Source organism: Mycetomoellerius zeteki, unplaced genomic scaffold (genome assembly GCF_001594055.1).
Source record: "Mycetomoellerius zeteki isolate Tzet28-1 unplaced genomic scaffold, Tzet1.0 scaffold135, whole genome shotgun sequence".
Lineage (NCBI taxonomy): Eukaryota > Metazoa > Arthropoda > Insecta > Hymenoptera > Formicidae > Mycetomoellerius > Mycetomoellerius zeteki.
Genome location: NW_017256287.1, coordinates 2,330,891 through 2,346,567, shown reverse-complemented (window position 1 = coordinate 2,346,567; position 15,677 = coordinate 2,330,891). Strand labels below are relative to the sequence as shown.

Below are 15,677 nucleotides of genomic sequence, written 5' to 3'. Positions count from 1 at the left end.
ACTTTTTACGTCAAAAATATATTAAACTATACAATTGAAAAAATACAGAGAATAACTGAGAAAACAAAAATCGAGGAAACTAGCTGTGCGTGTAATTTTTAAATTCTAAAATTTCTGTATGTATTTTTAAATAATTTTTATCTCAGAAATATGACTGACGAAAGTAATCGGCGCGCAGTCATATATCCGAGATAAAAATTGTTTAAATACATACAGATGTATTATTATATTACAACATCTAAAACCGTAACTGGCATTTCTCGTACTTACAATTAGTTTTTATTCATACGTATATAAGCGATCTAATTATCTTTTACTTCTACTTTTTTATGAACTATATTTGAAATATAAAGCTTGGAATATTAAGCGCGATGTTTTGCTGCGAAACGGAGGAATTGTTTATCAGTAGAAAATCACGTATTATTTCTTTCTCTCTCTCTCACTCTCTCACTAACGATATTTATCTATCTCTTTTTTTTTGGAATTAGAAAATGAGAAATTTCCCGATTCCACGACGATGGCAAAACGTGTGAAAGGTAATTCGATTACCGTGAGAGATCCATTCGTTCGTGGCCGCCACTTTGTTGTTTACTTTGAGACCTCCCCTTCCTTACCTGCTTAAAATGCATTGGCTCGTGCATGGCGCATCTATCGGGCCAGCAACATTTGCTTTGCATAATTTTACGACCGAAAATTGATAATGTCATTTCTCGCGATACGCGACGGTAATCGTTATTTCGTTCTATCAGACACGTCGACATTAATTAGAGCTGCACGCGCGAATTATCAATGATTGCACGCCACACTAAACGTCATTTTGCGGAACACTTGCCGATCGACACAAACGAATGTAGAGCTGCGTGGAAAGCGAAATAACGGAAATAATAACTAAACATATGCTAAGAGACGATTATACTTTATGTAGCTTTTATTAATATAAAATTATAATATAAATTGTTATTAAACTTACCTGTAATAGCACAATACAAAACTAGAAACACAACGATATAAAAATATTTTAATAATTTTAGCAATAGTATCAAGAAATGATTTTATTAGCAAGTGTATGTCAAAATTACGAATATAAAATAAAATATAAAAATCTGATCCGTTTAGCAAAAGAAAGCTATATCTATTTTAATAAATTTTATATATTTTTAATGCCCTCACTCTCTCTTTCTCTATTTCATGATGTTCTGTTTAGCAGGTGTAAGCATTAAAGAATTTGCGGGGTTGTAATAAGCGGTGTCTTCTTTTACGATATCGCAAACTTTCGTGGAAATTGCTGTTTTCATAAAAAAAAAGGGGGGAAATGGAAAGAAACGTTGAAAGATGGCATATCCGGAGCGAGGCGTGTTAGAATACAGAACGAAGAAGGTGCAGCGGGCGTATAAACCGGATGTCTCGGGCTTCCACGGGCAGCGTAATATCGTAAAGCCGATTTCACTGCCCGGATAGGAAAAGGGCGGCGACGGCAATGACGGTGGCGGCAGAACGATAAAGCCCTTCTACATACGCGTGTTTGCTCATACGGATGTGTAAGTGGAATAAATTTCGCAGCAACAATTCGACGACGATCCCGCTCCAATCGGCGGATACGCGCGAGAGGATCCTTCGCTGGTTGCGCGGCGGTCCCCGGGACCCAAACGACGATCCTCGCTTTATCGGGATCTCGGCTGGCTGATGGATTCGGCCCCATTCTGCTGTCGCGTTCTGCCCCAAATCTATTCCATTTTATTGCCCTTCTGATACATAAATTTTTATTCAATTTGATTTGCCGCCATTGCTATGGTAATAGGACAGAAAGGGGTACACACACAACTTCGCTTTTCTCGAAGTCTCTCTTTCTGTCTTTCTCTCTTTCATCTTAACTTATTTCTCCTTCTCTTTTCTCGTCGTCATTTCTTCAATCCGCTTGCATCCTCTTCCCCTTTCCCGCAATCGGCATTTACTCGAAAAGGACATTTCGCAGCTTTCGCTCATTCCAAATGCGCCATTATGGCTCAGTCGGCGACCTTTCCTGGGAAGACGACGTTGTATTATGCGCATTAAAATCGTTCAGATTTATGAACCGATGTTTTTGTAAATGGTTCTTTTTCAGATCATTTTCTAGCCTTGACACTTGTGATATGGAGAAAAGTACTTTAATTGGAGAGACGTATACTTTTTAGCCACATTAATTACTTCCATGATGACTTTTCCTTGATTAGTAGAAAAACCTAATTTTTTTATGTCACAAAGAAGAAATGACTTCACTCAGTGCGAAGAGCTTTTTTATCACATGATAATTCTGAAAACTATGTTTCATTACGCTCACGTACGATTATACTTTCTCGTAAGGTTTAGTCGTTCATTTTGTTATGCGTAATTACTAAAACTACACAAAGTTCATCTTGAACGAGTTTTTAGCGATCACTCCTGCGATAATATTCGTGTCGTAGAGAAACAGTTTTATTGATACATATACCTGATTTCTCGTTCAAACATATTAAGCAAGTAAGCACAAGAATATTTTTTTTTATTGAACTAACTTCTTTTATGGTACATTTCAATTGAAATATGACAGCATTTTATTGGTTCATATTGAAAAAGTAACTAGCAATAGATATTTACCAATAGAAATCTATCAATTATTTTTTTTTTTTTAAATGTAATTAACATCTATTTTATTAATATTTTCTAAAAGGATATATCAAAAGGAAGTAATTATGTCTTAAAAATATCTTTATTTTTTGATTCTATAACTTTTCAATTATATTTCTCGTATTATGTTAATATATATATTATATTTCACTGAATCGTATTAAAGGTCGAAACGTTTGTATATGTATATGTTTAGTATAATTATCATACAATAATATAAAATTAGCACACGAAAACTTGCTTGGCTCAGATAACCCCTCATTATACAATTTTGAATTGTTATTCAGTTGAGCCTCTTTATTATATTAATAATCTTTTAATTCTACTTACGGTTATTACTAATTAAGACTTTATTAAGATTAACATTCACACATATCGAAAGATGGAATGCGAAAGAAACATGCACCGTAACATTTCTTGTGTATCTTAAAAAACGGGGCGCGTTTTCCCGATTGATCGAGGCGTAAAGAGTCAAAGAATCTCGCGGAAGATCGAATTTGGATCAGTGCCCATGAAAAATCTGCCGCGATCGTCGTCGCCAGAAAATTTCGAGATCTTTCGATTTTCACTGCGGAGTCGCGTAAGGGTGTCGGGGTGTTTATCGGGTCGCTGCTGTCGGATTTTTGGTATGCGGTTCACGAAGAACGACCCATCCCTGGCCAGCCCGGGCTCCTACATTGCCCCGCGGCTCTGACGCGCAGCACGTGACCCGTGGAACCCCCGGAAGGGCCGTAGACAGGATGGCGAACAGCGGAGGGTAGTCGGAGGCGTGAGGGAGGCTGCACGGAGCAGCACGTGACACACATATTGCCTACCTTTCGGGAATCTCGAGCCAAAAGGCTTCTCTCTGTGTTCCTGCCGCGAGAGACGTAGTATGATAGAAAAACTAATCTTCAAGATTAAATCTCTAATCGTGCCCACGGTTTTCTCGCAAAGATCACAACGGCCGATAGCGACAATAGACCGAGAGGCATTTGTGTGAAGAGCCATCTTTTATCTCACGGTTATCGTGAATCAGTCAGCTTATTTTTACGGTGATCAAGGAAAGGAGAGAAAGGAAATAGAATAAAATGCAATATACTAAAGTGATTATTTTAACAATTTTTTTAATTTAATCAGGACATTCCCTAAAGTGTTTAATATCTTACAAAAATAACACCAAAATTTTTTTTCAGATTTTTTGAACAATTTTAACCCGTGTCACCGGGACACGGGTAGACGGAAAAACATCTTTATGGACAAAATTCGATGCTCTAATTCTTAACCAATTTTAAAGTTTCTTTTTTTAATTTGCTCGAAATTGAATAAACTAAAAGCCCATTTTGTGTAAATTTTGATTGCGATCCAAAGTAAAAATTGCCGATCTAATGAAATGAGCAGAAAAAATCAATATCATATCGATATTATTGACATAACGACTCAATGGTTATGGCTGTAAAGATATTTCCATCTTACAGTTACAACCAAATGATGGACGAAAATTATCATTATTTCCGATTATAGCAAACGTAACATTTTTTCTGTGATGATCCAAGTGTATGTTGAATCAAATGGGAGATACTTCGAACATTTGTTATAATTAAAAATTAGAGAGAAATAATATTAAATAATAAATATTACTTATTAGTATCAAAAATTATTAATTTGAACAAATAACAAACCGGTAATTGGGAATTAGCACAGTGAACGATGCGTAGTTTAGATTAAAGAAAACTTTATCTTACATAATCAAAATTGTACATGTTTCGGCTAATCTTTTAGCCTTCTTCAGCAAGTAGAAACTATTAAAAAGATCCATGTAGTATTATAGTTGAACAAATAAATTATTACAACAGGTGATGTCAATTCAGTCGTAATCATTGTGTGGCAATAATCTTCCATAAAGAGACAATCTCACCAGTTACAAGGCTGGTAGTAAAAATGATTAAAAATCTTTCAATTAAGATAAACTTAGTAGGTGAGAATTTTAATTGAAACAACGAGCACTTACCCTACAATGATGTAATCCATAAACATAATTCGCATGAATTATTTCGGTCAAGATGTTGATAAATTATAATACAGAAAAAATGAAACATGGTCATTGTGTAAGAAATCTATTAAAAATTCGAAAAACGGTGTTTCACACCACTGCACTGTCATTGTTAAATTGCTTGTTATAATTTAATAAGTGTGATATTATAGTATTCTGATTCTTTTCATGAATATGTTTTAAGACTGAAAAAGATTTCGGGGTGCGCGTATGCAGAATCAGAATATATACCATATATAAATCATACAAAAAATATGTATTTAAGCACTTCGATCGAATATAGGATTTCTCTTATTTAAGAAAATATTTTATTTTATATATTGTGTGTGTGTGTGTGTGTGTGTGTGTGTGTGTGTGTATGTGTATGAAAATATACGAAACAGACAAAAGAATAAATACAAAGAATTCCTTTGGGTGTTATTTCATTTGTGCGTTTTTGTATTGTACGACAAATGTGTGCAGAACAGAGAGATCCTTGGATCTTTCTATCCTAACCAATCAACAGGCTTAAAAAACTTGTCGTACGATAAAAACACACAAATGTAATAACGGTCTTGGTGATGTTTATTTTACTATCAATCTATCGACTTCGCAGTCAGTTTTTTATTAAAATTTACCTAAATTATAAGCAATATAAGCTACAGCAAATATAAGATTTGCCAAGAATTATTTAGCTTTTCTATTAGAATAATCAAAATAGATAAAATTTGAAATATATGAAAGAATAGAAAAATAATTAATAGCGGACAATATGGAAATCGTTTAAAGATTCTAATGAACTGAATCTCTGTAAAATAAGTTCGCGCAACGAATGTCGATGATTCAGAGCGACGCGACGATCGTACGATAATTCGTCAGAGAGACGAGAAATATCGGATGGTAAGAGCGTAATTGAGTTTGTTCGTTCGACGATTTTACTTTTTCTGCGGTGCGTCGACGGAAACTTGTTTTCCGATTAATCAACGTGTCACGGTGTATCTTTCCGCGGTTACCTTACGTCCTCGCGCCTTCGAGAGAGAGAGAGAGAGAGAGAGAGAGAGTTACGTGGCCGCCAACTTTATTCCATTAATATCGGCCGTGGCTGTTGACGCGTGGCTTTTTAGCACGCCGAAACTTCGTGCGAAATAATTATTCTCGCGTTGATTTAACGCATTAAAACATCGCGGCTTAGTGTTCTGATTTAAAAAAAACTATTAAAAGCCACTACACGATAACAATATTCTCTTCTCTGCTTTTTTTATTATAAATAGGTATCATTTGTTTAAACTAGCGCGAATTACAAAAATTCTAACGTCACAAAAATATTTATGATCGCTTAATAATTAGAAGAAATAATTTTGTGATTTATATATATATATATATATACTAAGTTTATATATTTAACGATTTTTTAAATAAAGGAACATGGTAATCAGAGCCCAAACATGAAATAATATTTAGAATTGCATGGCCAGACGTCAAAGCGCCTTAACATCCGGCAACGTTCCTTACATTTCTGAAACGCACTTCGTCGTGTTGCTTAAGTTAGGAGCTGTTCGACTGAAATTTCACAAATATTTTTTACGCTTAATATAAATTACTATTTGCCAGTTAGTTGTTTAGCACGCGTAACTCTCTTCTTCCCCTGTTGATTACAGGATCTATATTTCATTTTGCGATAATGACGATGATGAAGAAATTTAGTTGCTGCAAAGCGTAAACGAACCAAGTCTATAATTTATGGAGAAATAATGAACAAATTAAACCGAGCGTCATAACTTATAATATAATCAACAAAAAATGCAAGACATTATTTAAAATCGTTGCTAGATTATCTTAGGGTATCTGTTCTATATCCTTATTAAAATCGTATATCAAGGTAGGAATAAAAATTCCCAGTAAAAGTAGAAGATACGAGATAAGATTCGTTATTAAAGTACGGAGTATAAAGTGAATCATGCAGATTGCGAACCTAGCAGACCTAGCGACCCTTGCGCTCTACAACATGTATTTGATGTTGTAACCGTGGAAACAATTCAAAGAAATAACGACTTCACGAAGAATAGCTTGGCCAAAATGAAATCATCTTCGATATTGTTGAAGAAAACAGGATGATTATGTCGGTTCCCAACATGGCTGACGAGGTCGGAAGCGTATTATTAAGCGAATTTACTGATTAAATATTGAGGGCTGGGCTAGAGATTTGACGGGCCATAATTTCATCCTTCTCATAATGTCGTATTCTATTAACGGTACACGAGAGTCGGTGTGCAAACCGGGATGAATTTTCTGCGCGCGATTTACATGAGAATATGAAATATGCATCTTTGATTCTCTCTCTTCCTCTCTTTCACTCCATGATTAAATATCGAAACGTCTTACTGCTTCCTCACGGACAAAATGATTTTCCAAGTAACTGAGTTTTGACTGAGCTTAAATCTTTAGCATAGCTTGATATATACGCAATTTTTTGCATAAATATATAATTTTATTACTGCAAAAATTTAATTATTTTTTTACGAAAACATTTAAACGTAATTTGTACTTCCGTCAGTAAAAGAGATATCTTTTTTCGCGTCACTCTTATTTGAATTCTAAAAAGATTTAAGTCATACGTAGCGGAAAAGCTTGCGCATGTAAGTTGCGCATTAAATTCTTTGTAAAAAAATTGTTGAAAATGTATCTTGGAAAAGAGGAGACGGACGCTTTTAGATCTTCGAAACGTTGCCGTGAAATTTCCGTGCTTCGAATTAAATCCTCGGCTGAAAATTAAAGCTTTTACCGGGCTCCCCGAGGTTGTGCTTTAATATCGCGAAACATCGTGCGAAATAGCTAGTTTACGTCGTCGGTCCATTAAAGGGACTAATTGCACACGCGAATGTATAAAAGTTCCTTAATTAAACGAGACCACTGTTGCGGCAAGTCATTATTGCGATATTAGTGAAAAATTCGGGGACTCTAACTTGCGTTACGCGCAAAGTACCGACGAAGAATATTATATCGTTATACCGGATTTAATGCGAGGCGCTCGTTATCAGTCGCATATTTTGAGAGGTTTTCCAAGCTGCAATTTCGTATCGTATTAAGGGAATCCTAAAGCGAAGCTTAACTCTGACGAAGTCACTGTTTTTCCAGCGCATGTCTTTATATACTACCACATCAATATCTCATGCAACCTCTGATACACGCAGTCGCACGTTCATGTCAATTTTCGTATAACAAATTCGTCGCGATAAAGCGTCTAAGTCTAATTCTAAGAACTCGACGTTATTTGTTCGTGCAAACTACGTGTTTGTGGATTACTATTTCGTAGGTACAGGTTGCAAAATTTTCGTATCAAGCAAATGTTGTCACGACTTAACAGCTTGAGACGCCATGTTACACTAAGAAATAGTAAAAAATATATCAATTTCAAAATTTTTTGTCGTTCTCGGCATAAACTCCACCTCACAAACACGTATTAATGCGTATACTTTAATCCTGGAAAAGGATTTTCGATTTTGTGAAAGAGAAAAAAGTATTTTATACAACAATTATATGATTTAGTCGGTAATACAGACGACTTTAGGATCCCCTTAAGCCTAGAAAAGCGACCATTATAAACGATACCTCGTAAGGTTTGCATCAAAATTCAAAATCGTATTCTGGTAAATCTGGTGTACAGATATCAGCTTTGATAAATTATCAAAATCAAAATAAATATGAGTAGATAAACTTTTATGTTCTTTAATATCCAATGAATTACAGCCGCAAAGAAGATGACGTACTAGTATTAATTAATTGTCGCTGAAGAAAAATCGTGGTACATCACAATAAAACAAAGTTTGGGGAAGAATAAACTGTCGCTATAAGAATTGCACCACGCGACAAACTCACCCTGTCACTTTTCGTCCCATGAAAAGGATGGATAAGAGGGAGAACGAGTCGCACCACTATTTGTTATCGGACGCATCGATTACGAACGCTGAGCATGATAAAATATGGGTCGCGAGCCGAAGACTGCGAACGAGGGTGGGAATATAAGATTCATACGAGCCACCGTCATTGATCCTTATGCGTCGTTATAATTCATCGAGAGCTATTCGGAGCATTCGTTCTAAGATATTACCGCGGGTAAAAACTACGGGGAAAAAAGTAGGCATAATAGTAACGACGCTTGAAAGTATATTTATTGTTATCCTAGAATAAGCCTTGTAAAAACAAGAGAACAAGAAGAACGAGAACGAAGAAAATATGCAATCAAAAATTAAGAGAGGATATATAATAATAGCATTAATCTTTGCCTAGTTGGATAAAATAACATAAATATTGATGAAGTATGTATTATATGCAGAATATCGAGGCATTTATTTTTATTTTTGAAGTTTATATTTTTCAGCAAATCGATATGTGTTTTGTTACATCAATAAATCTTACATAAATTTTCAAAACAATAATAAAAGACTGATGAGATAGTAGGTATATAGATAAAGGGAGACGCGCGAAAGGAATTCTGACCAGGGCGATTACGGAGACAGACAGAATCGTCTTTTTTTTCCTGGAAGGGGGACAAGGAATACAGTAGGGTTAAATCCGGTTGGCCCGGGCCAAGACAATTCAATAAGCTCGGTGGAGTGTGGATTTTTCTGATTAGCCGGCGAAGTTGAACGGGTGGCCGTGCGTGATCGTCCTGCCGAAACATCGGCGGCCACCGCAGCGTAGGAAGAGCCGCCGACTTACTTTAAAAGTTCAAACGCGCGCCTCGAGCCGTTCTACTATTCGTGTCATGCCCCGAGAAGTGCACTCAACGCCTCCGACCCGGAGGGCCGAGTTTCAATCGGTGTCGAAGCGCCGCTTCGTGAGCCGCTTGCAGTCTTTGAGATTCCATCGAACGTCCTATCGAACGGTTTAATTGTAACATCGTCGCCTCTCATTTGAAATCACAATGTAATCGTGAAATCGATATAATCAATGACAGGGAAAGTGTTAAAGATAATTAATGGAATTTTTATTCTATAAAATATTTTATTTATTTAAAATTCTTAAATCGTGTAATCATAATAATATTACACATAATTATTAAAGGAGATATTTTATCACATCAATTTATGGAAGTAACCTTCATGATTCAGTATTCCGAAATATGAGGACCTGGCTCCTTCAACGAGTAATCAGAGTGTCCTTTCGAGCGCGTCTCGAGATGGCAAGATATATCGAAGAATCAAGGGATAGCTAGAGAGAGGACCGGAGAGGTAAGCTTGAGAGTTAGGCGGCGACTCGGCTTCGAGAAACTAGGAAAGCTGACGTTTCGCTTACGTGCGGAAACTGGCAAGCGCGTGGATATATTCTCTCGTCTTAGATAGATTTATTGAGTGAGCATCGAGAGCTCCCATTGAAAACGACGAAAATTGGACGGACGTATGCAAAAAAAAGGAGGGTGAGAGGGATGGAAACTATCGCGATGCGCGCAACGTGCATCTCAAGTTTTACCGTCGCGCTCGTAATACCGCGGTGGACCGATTTTTCCGGACGCGCGCAAGATAATTTCGACGAGAAAACGCGTTCCGTGACTCAATCTGGAGATCATCCATCCGTTAACTTTGATAAACGAACGCGATGCGAGCGAGTCCTGTAGGAGAATTCCGAAAGTCTGATTTAGGAACACCCCTGAAATTCGCGAAGGCGATCCAACATTAAATCTGCGACATTTCGACGAAACACTGACATTGACATAATCGCTCATCTTAACATAGAAGAGAACCAATTTTTGAAAAATCAAATCTACCTAAACTGTGAAACGGAATATGAGCGATACTTTATAAATATTGTCACGCGTGCAGTTGGATAAAATTTATTTACTATTATTTTATAATGATTGTTCTTAAATCAAGCTTTTATCACACACGCGGCACATAGGACGGTATTCATAGTCCTTTTTCTTATTTCAAGACTGTTTTAAGTAACGTCTTAAGATGCTAATACGGCCCTCTGATTGGTTCGTAACTTCTTAAGACTGTAATTAACCCTTTCACTGCCGAATTAGGCTTTTTTCAGCAGATTTTCTTGAAACTTTGCTTACCTACGTTTTTCGATTCACTGATTCCGAATCTGAAGTCAGATTTTGCAAATTCAATATGGCGGATCAAATATGTTCGCCATCACCTAGTAAACTAGTGAAAATTTGGATATTTTGCAGTAGATTCATTTTTTTGGATTCTGTTAGAGATTTTCTGCAACATTAGAGGAGTATTTGGTCAAATTTTCAGATCTCTATACTTAATAATTTCCAAAAAATCGATTTTTTTTCTTAAAAAAAATCACATTTTTTCGACTTTAATTTGTTATAAATAATTACATATAAACAATTGGGTTAAAAAACATATCAGAATATATTAAGTGACTATTTAGCTATCTGAAAAACCAAACTTTACAATTACTTTTGCGAAATTGTGAAATTTACAAGGCAAAATCGCATAAAAAAGAAGTGGGAAGCATACTTCCCGCTGGCAATGAAAGGGTTAAGACGGTCTTGAATATAAGATCTGACTATGAATACCGGCCATAGAAAATTTCGACGTGCGATATGCAGAATCAGAATGTATATAAATTCACACAAGAAATATGTAATTGAGCATTAAATCCGTTTCGACCGAATATACATTTTTCTTATTTAAAATAAATTCTTGTTGTGTAAAAGATTGTTAATGTTTAAACTTCACAGCCAAATTGCTCCCAAGAATCCACAAATTCTGGAAAACTTTTAATAATTTTATCCAAATAAAAATTATAACTTCGTAAGACTTCATATGCTTGAATATATGTATGTCCAGCTTAGAAGATCTAGTAAATGGCCATTTGAGCGAAAGACAAGGACAGCAAGAGAGTCTTGTTCACGGAATGAAACATGTCGATATCGAAATTTGGTTAACTACCGGTGTTCGCAGCCGCAACGACGGACGGTGGCCACTGACAAGACAGGAACGCTGACAATTAATGGGACGTGGGACTTAATTAGTACAATCTCAACGACGTCCACCTATCCGCGTCCTTTCTCGTTGTATCCCTAAATACCGCCTGTTACGGGACATTCTCGTGGGGATAAGGTAATATTCTCTCGGAAACCCGACTAAACGTGACTCTAACGAAGCCACATACTGAAACCTAGATTGTTGAAACTTTTCACTGAAGACATAATGTCTCATAATTAGAGATTTTATTTGGAAAAGTGTTATATTGATTATATGATAAATAGGATATTCCAATCGGTATCTTCTTCATCTGTTGTTTTTTTTTGCTTATTCAGAATGGGGAATTGGTGAAAAATTTCATACATTAAACCATGCAAATAAACAATGATGTACAGTAAAATTAAACTTTTTTTATCCCTTTTATTTTAGGTTTCATTAAACTAAAAAAATTTCAACGACATAATATGTGATTAGAGATTTTTTTTAATGATAACATGATTAGAAGCGAGAATATACCTTAGTATTTTCAAAGGAAAATGCAATAATATTTCTCTTTCGCAATAGAGATTTTAAAAATTAAAATTAAAGAGAACGAGGGCATTACTAATCCCTTCGTCTCTTCACTCTATTTCTCTGTCTTTCTCTTTCTCTCTCCTCTCACCCTTCTCGCGCTAGCCACTAATTGAACCAGTTTGATAAGGTGTCGCGCACTGGAGTCTTCCTGCAGTCCGGCCGTATCGCGTGAACGCGTAACGGTCGCTATTCCAATCGTCATAAATTGTCGCGGTGAACGTGACGATCGTACCGAACAGCCAATACCCCGCGCGATTCTGTCATTCGACCCTCGTATCCGCTACCGGGTGCTGTGTAACCAGTGGACTCCTTCTCCCTGGACTTTTGACCACCGATTCGTCTCTGCCACACTGCGTTATCGATCTACCGAAAACGTGCCAAGGTTGCATCCGAGCTATCCGTGATTATCGCGAAATGTCGCATAATCCGCTCTCTAAATCCTCTCTACTGCTTCCCAATCCTCGACAATTTGATGACGTCTTTAGGGTGACTGGCGCGCGTTCGAAGTTCAGCTCTCAGGTAAACGTTGATCTTTCCTCTAATAATTATAGAAATGAAAGATAACTTTCTAATCCTTGAAAATTTACAAGCAATTCCCCAGATTTCTAATTGACTTTAAATTAGGAAATTAATATAGATAAGGAGGAAAGTATGTGAAAAAAATAGTTTTTTTTTGCGAATCTCTTTTAGCAAATTTAGTACATTCGTTTAAATGCGTTATTACTCGACGGTGATTAGCATAATCAGGCTATGTAACACGTACGGCAAATAGACAAAATGCGACGGGCGATGCCAATTAGCAGGTGCCGACGTTAATGCAAATGGCGGCATTAGCCGATAATACCAGGAATAATATTATTATTTCACGGCAATAATATCAGCGTAATTCATTCGGCTTAATCAAGAGCATTACTGCCACGAGAAGCGCAAATCTATTTTACCGTCGATAAATTCGTGCGCATCTATGCAAACGTAATGTACTACCCAGTGAACCTCGAATCAAATCACGGCATTGTTCGCCAAAATTCGTGAGACCGAATGTTGCACAAAGTACACAGAATAATCGACAAATGATGTAAGAAGATTATCGGAAATTATCGGAAATACATCTATGTAACAACGCTCTCTTTCTCTCTAAAAAAAAAATATATATATAAATACATCAGAGAAATGAAACGGTAGAATTTAATAACACTTACAATATGTACATAATAATTAAATCATTTGATAAATAATAAGGAATAATTTTTCAAATATTTAATAATAACAGCCTTAATAATAATAGTCCCATTATTACAAGGCAAATCGTAACTTGCACATTCACCTAATTGTCATTTACACGGTGCGTTTGCGACGATCAGAATACGCTCGTTCTCATTGCGTGAACCATAGTCGATCTCACCGTAATCACTGACGTCACTGGCCGACTATCGTTACGACGTTACGACCAACACTGAATCTTTTTTCCGGACACCAGAACCAAATACCGCGCGTGCGATACTCCTATGCAACGTGAGGTTACACCTGCAGCCGAATACGTCACCGATCGTCGTGCAACCGGGCACCGGTCGGCGGCCCGCGCGCACCGGAAATAGATTCTGTAACCGGAGAACTTATTTCTGGAAATATGGTTGCGGTTGTGCTTGGGTCCTATTTCGGGCTCGAAAACAGCATCCAGTCGCACGCATCTTCTTCTTCGCTCGCTCACCCATTTTCTTCCGTATCTCGCCTTCTTCGCCGCTGCAATCAAATTGAACGATCGAAAATCTGTGAAAATGAATGAAAATCTGAATTAGCGGCTAATTGATAATGTAAAAGATAATTTTGCAAAAAGATAAGCTACTAGTTATCGCAACTAGAATAATAATATGAGAGGGAAAATACGAAGAGATACGAGTCCTCTGTCATCGCGCTAAGAATGACGAAGAACTTGTAAGGGGATAATAAAAGTGGTGACCACATGGTAGCGGCACTAAAGCCATAAATAGAGGCCGCGGAAGACCATATGTACGTGGAATGATGCCTGGGCCATATCGGCGTCGGTTACGCGAAAGCAATCTATTTCTGGCGACTGGCTGCTCCCAAGATTTGCATCGCAGAAGACGCAAGACCGCAAATTTTATCTTTACACCATTTGTTACTGACTCTTTTACGCGGCACTATTATCCTGCTCCGTCGTTATCCTTCCGATTCTTATTCTTATCCTTGCCCTTTCGTTCGTCACAAGTCCCCGTTTTCGTCATCGACGATAAATCCGGAAATCTCTCGATTCTTCAATAAAGACGACTACTGCCTCGTGACGATTCACCAGGACGCAGCTCCATACTTCTTTACATTCCATACGTCACATTCACTATGGGAAGTAAGGAAGCACGGAACGGTCGCCCGGTATTACAAGCTTAGGTCATCCGAATGCCGATTTGCTCTCAAAGTAAGATCCTCTGTTCTTTGCTCCAACTGAGGCTGCTGAATCCGAACAGCATTTCGATACGACACTTCGATGCAACAATTTCGTGTTTCGCGAATACACCGCTGTTACGTAATTCATCCTGAAAGATCCTAAAACACTCTCCAACGGGGAATACCTGGCGCGCTGGAAGCGCCTGTATTCGATCGTTCCCGAGACTCCCGTCCTCTTGACTTATCACCTGATTTCTTCTGAAATTATTACCCGATGGCCGAGAGAGTTCCTCGGGCTGATTTCTTCGAGACTTCAAATCCTGCCAACTCGGATGACCGCTTCGGACTGAATGCTGCCAAAGCCTCGAGCAAGATCGCTTTGGAACGAGCCCTCTAAAAATGGCTGCACAGATCCCATTGGCCTCTCCTCTCGAGTGACGACGAGCCGACACCCCCCTCGTCGTCGTCATGTGCAGATGTAAGCTTACACTCGAGACGGCTACCACGCGACGGCTCGGCTCGGCTCGGCTCAGCTTCTCGAATCCCTCGCGTAGCGCTTCGCCGCGCCAAATTTGTCTTTACCCGAAAATAGTCAGTCCCACGGCTGCCACCACATGGTGTGACTATTCCTGGTCCAGACTCGAGTGATAACTTACCCAGGCCTCTCTGTCTCATTTCTCTCCTCCTCCTCCTCCTCCTTTTTCATCATCTTCTTCTGCCCCTCTTACTCTTCGTCTTCTTCATCCTCTTCTCCGTTCTTTTCTACTTCTAAGCTGTACAAAAGCGTGCACGTGAGCCCTCATGTCTCTCTCAGTAGACACAAACCAAAGGTGGACATTCAGAACGGAGTGGAAAGCTTCGTTGTATGACATAATATTAGTTTCTTAGGATTTCCTATTCATTCTCTGAAGTCTTCGGTAAAGATAAAAATCTTATAAAAGAGTTCTTTTTATCAGAGTTTCGTTTTATAACTAATTTACAAGATTAAAAATTCCTGCAAAAGAGAAAAGCGATTAGTTTTATGAATTTCTCTTTGATGAAACACCGCGCGTAACTCAATATTTTTACTTACCTCCCGTAATTGAAGACATGACACAAGAAAA

The 15,677-nt window shown here is 37.6% G+C and overlaps 1 protein-coding gene and 1 pseudogene across 1 annotated transcript in view; one reads left to right on the top strand and one right to left on the bottom strand.

Annotated features, from left to right (window-relative positions):
- mib1 (E3 ubiquitin-protein ligase mind bomb 1) overlaps positions 1 to 15,677 on the top strand; it is a 418,118-nt gene that overhangs the window by 377,989 nt on the left and 24,452 nt on the right. The window lies entirely within an intron of this gene.
- On the bottom strand, positions 13,506 to 14,741 carry LOC108731651 (uncharacterized; annotated as a pseudogene).